General features: G+C 39.4%; 1 long non-coding RNA gene across 1 annotated transcript; it reads left to right on the forward strand.

Annotated features, from left to right (window-relative positions):
- Positions 1 to 255: 255 nt before the first annotated feature.
- Positions 256 to 6,752, forward strand: LOC128451355 (uncharacterized). Its single transcript, XR_008340093.1, has 3 exons — positions 256 to 2,670; positions 5,094 to 5,160; positions 6,594 to 6,752. It is a non-coding gene; the product is annotated as an uncharacterized LOC128451355 (long non-coding RNA).
- Positions 6,753 to 9,722: the final 2,970 nt, after the last annotated feature.

Raw genomic sequence — 9,722 nt, forward strand, 5'->3', positions numbered from 1 at the left:
CGGGGGGGGGGGGGGGTCTTACGGCAACATTAAATTCAACAGGTTATTTCTTGCTGTTGTTTAACAGCAGCCTCTGCTTCTCCTCTCTCTCTGTCACTTAAACTGTATTTCATTCTGGCTGTAGGTTGTTGGTTGAATTGTGTGTTTGTGTGGGGGGTGGGGGGGGGGGGGGATTAACATTTTGCCCTTAAACCAAATATTTGCTTTATACCTTTTTTTTTCTCTCCAAACCGTCATCACCATCCTCTTCGACCTGAAATATGAAGTTTGGACGTTTCAGATCCTGAATCCCAGCAGCCCCCCCCAGTCATCACTAACTTTAACACTGTATAAATATATAGATAAAAATAATTATAAATAGTTTACTTTATGTGAAACGTTTTAGCATCTTTTTAGTTTAGCTCGGCCGGAAAAACGTGCAAATTAAAGTCATGTGAAGGTTGTAGAGCTAAAATAAGTTATTAATTAGTCAATTAACAGATAATTAAACTGTTTTGATAATTGATTTATCATACAAGTAAAACTTTAAGCAAAAATGCCAAACTGATCTGCGCCCAGTTAACAAATGTTTGGTTTTTCTTTGTCGCGCTCGATGGTGAACTGAATACATTTGATAATAAACCCAATTTGAATCTTTCCTCTTGGGCTTTAAATTATGAAAGGGAGACAAATATAAACCTGATCAGAGGAAACATGATTCATGCATGAAGGAGATTAATGTTCAAGAAGTATCGAGGTTTGAATTGAAGCTGCAGCGGGAGAACGTTTTCCAGTGTGAAAGGAAGAAGTGAAGCTTGAGTGTGAACATCCTGCAGCCTGTTCTCCTTCTGTATATCTCTGTATATAGATGTAATGGTGGGGCGGGGGGGCGGGGGGGCACTGTTGCATTTGTGGAAACGGGACAAGTCTCCGCTCTGGTCTCTTCTTTGCTTCTGCTACTAATCCTGTGCGTGGTGTCCTGTCCTGTGCATCTGACAGTTTGTCTTTCTTAACTTCTAATAAAAGCTAAACTCTCTGCTCACCTCCACCCGAGCCTGTCGCCTCTTTGTGTTTCTCTCTCTCTTCTCTCTCGAGCTTCAGACTGTCTCAGCTCCTCTGTGTTAACCGACTGGAGGAGGAGGAGCAAAGACTAACTCCTCACACGACCATGTCCCTGGGAACTTCATCTGGAGTTAAATATGGACAAAAGAACTAAATATTCAAGCAACAATACGAGAGAATAAAAGTCGAGACTTCCTCTTTGTTCATTACCTTCAAAATAAAATACAAACTTTTAGACCTGGGAACAAGATTCCTGTGTTTCCTGTTTTCATCTCAGTCTAAAGACCAGGAGAGAAGAAACTAATGAACTGGCTGTTCCACTCCAATCCAACAGGCGGCAGTAATGCACAATTCTACAAAATATAAACTTAATCATTATGACCCGTGATCCAATTCCTGTTGAAGAACAACTGAAAGAAACTAAACGCAGCTTCACGTTTATAATGTTTATAGCTTCACATGATAATAATCATAATAAAATGAAAACCAGTCCAAGTTGAACTAATAGATGTTTGAAGTGATGAATGTTACTGGAGCAGCTCAGAGACTCTGCTCAGTGACTCAGGTGTTTTATTTTGTTAACCCTTATTTTGAAGGTAAGTGACACGACAATCACAGTAATGATAAATAATCATAAATCATGAACTTTGTTGATACAAGTTAAACATGAATAACTGAAAAGCAGTTTGAAGGTCACACAACATCACATCAGGGCGGAGACATAATAAAATGTTACAGATGAGAAAATGATAAAAACCTGATTCATAAACTCTGTTACACATCCTCGGTCTGGAAGTACGACGCCCAGTTCATCCAATCAGCAGCTCCACTGGTTTCTTAACGAGCGTGCACGTGCATCACTGCACCGTGTAATTCTGCACGAGAGATTGTGCACTTTGTATGCATTGTACAAACGTGTGTGTGTGTGTGTATTTGCATTTGAAAAGTGTTTCCTGATCTTAAATTCAACACATCATGGTCCCTGAATCACTGAATCTGCTCCGAACTGAATCCACAGTAGATCACATGTCAGTTCAGTCCAGTTTCACTGATCACTCACTATCTGTCCTGTTAAGTTCTGTTAATGTGCTGATTTCATCAAGATCCATGAATCATCAAAGAAAATCTGTGAAAACTTTTAAAAACTCTTCATCTCACAAAGTTAAAGGAAGTGAAGATGAAACTAAATCCTGGATCTGCTCCGAACTTTAGTGGATTCTCTCCTGACTCCACATCGGATCCTCATCCTTTTGTGAAATCTTTCTAACAAACAAACAAACAAACCAACAAACAAACAATCAGACGGGGGTGAAAACATAACCTCCTTGGCAGATGGAGCAGAAAGTTCCAGATCCCTGTGAACAGCAGTGTTTCTCCTGCATGTCGACTTCTTTAAGATCTGCACCAGGACAAACACTGTTGTCAATATGCTGTGTGTGTTAGTTTGTGTGTGTGTGTGTGTGTGTGTGTGTAACCCCGTGACCTCTGCCATCAGGACGGCTCCGGCGCCCTGAAGAGAAGCGGCTCCTTCAGCAAACTGCGAGCGTCGATCCGTCGCAGCAGCGAGAAGCTCGTCCGGAAGCTGAAGGGTGGAGGATCGACGCGAGACAGCGAGCCCAAAAACCCAGGGTAACTATCCCCCCCCCACCCCCCCTCACCCCCCCCCCCACCCAGACAACTGACAGTCTGACTTTATGCACTGACGACCTGGAGGATGGAGTCACTAACCAGACGCTGCAGACAGCGCCCTCTGCTGGGGACGACCTGGTTTCACTCTCAAGCTGTTTGCACATGAAGCGATCAAAGGAGCTTTCACTCATCTGGGCCCCCCCCACCCCCCATGCCCCCCACCCCCCTGCATGAGCTCAAACTTCTCTTTCCTCACGTCGCTGTTGTAAAGATTTTATTTTGTTTGAATGTTTTGTCCGGAGCTCGAACCCCCGAGCGTCCGTCAGCTCCGATTCTCAGGAGGAGGAAATATCTTAGATCACGTTTACAAAGTTTGATATTATGGAGGAAAAAGTGAATATAGAGTTAATTTTTTTAATTGTATAAAGATAAGAAAAGGTTGTTATTGTAATGTGTCAAAAGAAACGGTGCAATTTCTTTAAACAAAAATATATTTTAAGGAAATAATGATCATGCTTCGATAAAAGATCAAAATATCTTGAGGGAACAAATTGTAAAAAGTTGTTTTATCTTTTTTAACATTTACTGTAACTTACATTGTTCTGAAGAGCTGTAAACGTACAAGAGATATTCACCATCTGGTCCTTTATTCTGAATTATATATATATTGTATAGTGACAGATTGAGAAGATATAGTAAATGTCTTGAGGAAGAAAAGTACAAAGAAATGTTCATTAGTCTGAAACTTCTTCAGGAATAAACTTTACTCGTGTTTAATCTGAAAAGATGATTTTTCTTTGAGATCCTCACGATCCAGGAATCTTCCTTTCTGCTTGTTTTAGAAAAGTCAGTTTTACTTCCTCGTTGATAAAAACTTCTCGAACTTTAGGACCAAACATGAAACAAGTATTTTAAGAAGCTTCAGATATTTCATTTCCTCGTCTGTGGATCGAAACTGAACAAAGTCGAGACAGAAACCAAAGGAAAGTAAACGAGCGTCTACTAACGTCTGCTTTGTGAAACCTCTTCGTGGAGCCTTGTTTTATTTTAACTACTAATAGTTCCATCTATTTATTGCATTTTGTGGCTTTGGACTAATTATTTCAACCTGTTTGAAATACAGTTCACTTTTACTCAGCTTTGGATTTTTTATTCTTTCTCGGGTTGTTCTTATTCTGTGTGTGGATTTTATTGTGAAAACAAACTGCATGGCTGTTTCTGTGGAGGATTTTGTTGTGTGTTGAATTTTTTTTTATTTATGAATAAATGTTTCCACGTGAATGTTTCCTCGCATGCTTTATCTGTGTGCTCCCTGGTTTCCTGTTTCCTGTTTCCTGTTCTCAGCTCTTCTCTGTGGCTCAGTGATGAGGCGATGATTTCACTTCTTCTTCATGTTCATCAGTTCAATGCAGTTTTTAAAAACAACACTATGTAACCTGTACTGAGCAGCAGCGCCCCCTGCAGCCACAGGTTGTCATCACACTGGTTTGGCTTCCTGTCCGAGCTTCTTTAAACTTTAATACGTGAACATGACGCCATCAGGTCGATTCTCATCTGCAGTGGAGGTGAAGACTCCAACTCCCATGATCCCTTGCTGCTTCACCACATATAACACTTCATATTACCCATGATCCTCTGCTTCCTGACCCTGAAGAGCTGCTGCTGTAACAAATCCACTAAACTGTTCAGAATTCTTCTTGTTTTAACAGTTTCCTGATTAATTTTGGAGATAAACTCTGGTTTTTTAATAAGTTCTGAGTCTTTTTAACTGATCTCAGTTCAGCTTCACTCTCAAGAAAGAAAATAACAGAAGTTTCATATTGTTGCTTTACAGTGAAAACCAGTTAAACTTGATTTCAGCTGTGAAAGTTTAATTAAAGTTAATTAACTGCAGCTCCCCATGAAATCCCCATGTCACATGAAATTCATATTCAATCAGATTTTCATTTAAATGCTCAACAAACGTTTTGGATATAAAATAATTAAAATAAGCAGCAGTTGATACGAGAGACAGAAAAATCTGCATTTAAATGAAACTGTGTTTAATGAGGATTTACACTCACACTCTATTGTATAATGTTTGTTTTAAACATTCACGTTTCTATGAAAACATTCTGCAGTGTGTGTGTGTCTGTGCATGTTTGTGTGTCTGTGCGTGTTTGTGTGTGTGTGCATATGCGTTAACTGACGTGAAAACATTTCAACACATACGATTTATCATTAAAATGTAATTTACAGATAAGTTCATCTTTTAAAAAAAGTAGAAGACATTTTGAACGTGTTCTGTGAAACTAACCTTTGTGTGTAAATGTCGTTAACCAACACAAACATCCCATAATCTCCTCTGAACTAAACTCCTCCCCCCTGACTCTCACCCCCCCCCCACACCCCCCCACCCCTGCATGTCACTGCTGTGGGTGCAGCATGAAGCGAGCCAGCTCTCTGGGCGTTCTTAACGTGGCGGACAAGGCTGCGAGCGACCACTACCAAGTAAGGAACCAGAACCCGGGTCCAGATCTGCAGGGGGGGGGGCACTGGTTTGAACCCATTCTGGTGACGGGGGGGGGGGGGGATTTACTGTTATGGGAAAGGTCAAAGTTGAATTGAAAGAACAAATAACTCCGACAACACGTTGACGACACAGTGACCTGTGAAGAAAGAAGTTTGGAACTAAAAACCAAAAACACAAGAGAAAGAAATTTATCAATTTGAAACCTGATGAAGTTTTAAAACTTTACAAATTTAATAAATTCTTTCTTACAAAGTACAAATATCATCTATGGATATTTCTTACAGTTGTAATAGAAATGATCAGCCAACAAACTTAAATCTTTTATCTGAAGTTTATAAACTTCTGTCCGTCCTGGGAGACGGATCCTCACACGTGTCTCTGAGGTTTCTGTGTATTTGTACCTGTTAAATGGTTTTTAGTAGTTTTTCCTCTTGCTGAGGGTTAAGGACAGAGGATGTCTCAGCATGTTAAAGCCCTATGAGACGAATTGTAATTTGTGAATATGGGCTATACAAATAAGATTTGATTGATTGATAAAGTAAAAGAAAAATGAACCAAGATTTTTCAAAACATCCTGAATTTTGTTGAATCATATTTTTACAGGTTTATAAAATCATCCTTTCTGTTGCGTCTTCAAACTCAAACTTTTATCTCTGATTTAATTCACCCAGAAGTTTCCTCAGATTCTTCTCTCTCTCTCTCTCTCCTCTGTTGTTCTTTAGTTCTGTTTTTAACGATTTGTCTTCCTCACATTTGTCACCAAATTAAATTAAACTAACTTCAAACCATCGATAATTTCACTAATCAACACAAATTACAAACAGAGAAGATTGAGTGGGCCCTGTCCACTGATCACTTTATTAGGAACAACACATGGAGCCTGTGACGCATCCCAGATCAGTTTCCTGTCGGACCACATGTTCTCGATCAGCTGATCACTGAGGTCACTGTCGACTCTGGATCATTATTCTGCAGGAAGTTGTACAAACTGTGGTTTTAGAGGGAAGAACTTATTCAGGTTGATCATTTTGATTTGATTCATTACTGTAAAATGTTTTCATGCTCTCACCTTCAGAAAACATCACTTTATTCAAACTGCTGCAGCTCCTCTTTTCAGCCTCTGTCTCTTTACGACCCCCCCCCGACTTCCCTTAATCGAGACACAGCTTAAGCCAATCAAAGCGAGAGCAGAAGGCGACATATCCTGCAGTTGACCAATCACAGCAGAGGGAGCCGTCTGGCCAATCAGAGAGACAGGAGCTCAGGGTGTTAGAGACAGAGGCTGGAAAGAGGAGCTGCAGCAGCGTGAACTGATTAATCAACCGGAATCTGATCAGAATAATTCTAGTTTGAATCAGAATCCACGAGTCGGGACTTGACCTCGTTTTCTTCTTCGCTTCTTTTCCTCCAGGAACGAAATAATCGTCTGAGGATGAGTCGCGACCTGAGCGCCTCCCACACCGACCTGGCGCTGTGAAGGTCGCTCCACGAGGACGAGGTGAGGGGCGGAGCCTGAGAGGTCACCGAGGTCACGAGAGAGCTCCGTCGCTCATCCAAACTTCAGCCCCCCCCCCCCCCCGCTGTAAATAGGTTGCTGTGGACGCTTCTCGTTCCCTTGTTCCCTCGTTCCCTCGTTCCCTCGTTCCCTCGTTCCCTCGTTCTCTCGTTCTCTCGCTGTTCAGGTTTAAATCTTTTCTGCACTTTTACACGTTTGAGGTGGGGTTTTTTTTCCGTCGGTGCAAATGTAGAAACGGGGGGGGGGGGGGAGAAATGCAAATCCATGATTTTGAGTGTTTTTAAGTTGTTAATCTTTTCTGTCTGTTTTATTTTTGTGCGTTTACTGTACGTGAGTCCGTTTTAATCGCCCGAGTTAATAACTGAGTTTTTTGCTCAGCGATTCACAGACTGTACTTTCTGCATTAATTAAAAACCCTTCAGGACACTCCTCCTTTAAACCTGCAGGGGGCGCTCACTCCTCCAGCTTCCATCATGTGGCGAGTGAAGATTTTGCTTTTGACTTATGAAGTTCTATGTTTACATTTGGGTTTATTGTGTAAATTATGTTTTATTTGTTTCTGCTCTGAAGAATTAATTTCTCTTGAAGTTTGTAAAAAGTCTCGAGATCCGAATCACGACGACTCGTCTCTGCGTCAGAGAAAAGAGGCGGAGTCACTGGATCCACTGAGCAGCGCCCCCCTCAGGACGGAGGCTGTCGTTTCACACACTGACCACAAAGTTCAAAACACTTTTACACAGTAAAACACTCCAGACAACACTTCACCTTGTGAGTGAAGTGGAACAAGTCCAACCAAACTTATTTAAAGAAACTTATTATTATGCAAATAATGATTCCTGAGCATTTTCAGAGGAGACTTAAGTTGGCATTTTTTAAAATATGTATATTTGCTTTTACCAAAATAAAAGAGGCTCGTTATTAATAATTAGATTCATAGTTTTATGAAAGATAAACTTAACAAACCAGCGATTCACTTCACAAATTGTTGTACAGCAGGCGAATCAAAATCAGGACAAAGAAGTTGATTCAACGTCACAAACATATTTTAATATTTTCAGTGTTTAGAATCTGACGAAAACTAAGATTTAGTTTTATCAACCTTAATAAAATTACATTTATCATCTTATACTGGTGAAAAGCTTAAACTGTCGACCCCATGAATCAAACTGAAAGATGAAGATCGACACTCAGTTGTGTTGATGCTGATTCACTTTGATTTTGTGTTTGTCTGAGATTTAGAAATAGTTCGAGCTGGTTGTCGTTTGAGTTTTTATTTATTTTAGAGTCAGACAGAAAAACAAATGTTTCCACTGTTACAAATAAATAACTTTGTCCATAGAAACTAAAATAATCATTTTCGATACAAGATTTTAAAACTTTTTCTGCTAAAGACACTTTTCAGTCTTTACTAAAACACAAAGTACTCAGATTATTCTGATCAGGTTTAACCTTTCAGGATTTTTACCAAAATACTCCAACAGACGAACCTGGATTTTATTTTGATTTTGATTTAAGGAAGTTTTCAGCCAGTTTCACCGGAAACATCAGGCTGATAAAAAACAAACATGAAGTTATTTTATTTTAATGTCAAAATAATCAAATTCGATTCGTGATGCATTTGCTGAATTGTAAATTGTTTTTATCTTGAACGATAGTTTTTCATGCAGACGTTTGATGAGTGTGTAGTTTTGTCAGGATCGTGCAATAAGTCTGACGTGAGCTTCATTTAATTAAAAACTCTTTTTCTGATTCTGATCCTTAAATCTGATGATAATTAACTGACGTCTAAACCGAGGCAGAGATTTTAAATGAAGGAACCAAATCCAACATATTATAATTATTCTTTATCTCTCTTCTCTTCTCTTAAAACATTTTCTATTTCCAAACTAACAAATTAAATAAATATGAAGCCTTGAAAATGTAAATATACAGTCAAATCTGAGCAGATTAAATAACTTGAATATTATTGATAAGCTTTTTTTCCGTCTGTGCCTGGAATGATTTCGTGATTTTAGAATTAAATCTGATTGTTTTTCTTTGTGAGGATGATTTCATTGATGAGTCGAGTGTGTTGACTGTTGATCAGTCTGCTCATCAACCTGCTTTTTTAAATCGCTGATGTCTTAATGTGGAAGTTCTGCAAAGTATCGAGGCACATAACTGATGAGTCATGGTTCTGACGAGGGAGCAACAGTTTGAGAAACAACGTCAGGGTTTCAAAAGATCAGATCATGTTCACAGTGAAATGTGAAGATTAATACAAAGGTCATTTTCTTTCTACTCTTGTTAAATGTTGTTTTTCCTTCATGTGCTATAATTAAATATATGAAATAAAGTGACAGATGCTGTTTTCACAACTTTAGGTCAAAGTTTCCTCAAACTGTTGCTCGAGAAACGTACAAGTAACTGGAAGGAAAGTGAGAAACTTTAAAAACTCAGATCCTTCGTGAGCGGCGATGACGTGAATGTAAAGTTCGGATTTATTAAAGCACAGAAACTTCTCGTTGGACTTTGTGTGATTTTCTTGTTGAAACAGTTAAAGTCTGATTCTACATGTGGTCGATTTGATTGGATCTGTCACGACTGTGTGGACCATGTTGTTGTGTGGAGCTGTAAAGTGGACGGTCGCACAAAGTTCAGCCCTAAATCGGGATAAAGACTAAACACAGCGCCCTCTATCACCCCCCAGGTGAACTGCAACAATATCTATCAAACTTTTACACCAGCTACATACGTGATATTCCTTCAATGTGTATTAATTGTGCAGCATCACACAAATCAAGGACCCGAATATTTATTTATTAAATGCGTCATTACCTTGGCAACATATTGGACCCTCCTCTTTTACAGCTCCACGAATCACAAGCTGCTCTTTTCTTTTCTTTTTGTGACGTTACAATTTTAAGAAATACAAACGTAGAAGTTTTCCCTCTGTGTTAAATATGAAATAAAGCCGTCCTCTGTTTAGACTGTGTGTTCCCAGTAAATGAATGTTCCTGGATGAGACTGGTCACATGTGATGCT

This window comes from Pleuronectes platessa, chromosome 11 (assembly GCF_947347685.1).
Source record: "Pleuronectes platessa chromosome 11, fPlePla1.1, whole genome shotgun sequence".
Classification (NCBI taxonomy): Eukaryota; Metazoa; Chordata; class Actinopteri; order Pleuronectiformes; family Pleuronectidae; genus Pleuronectes; species Pleuronectes platessa.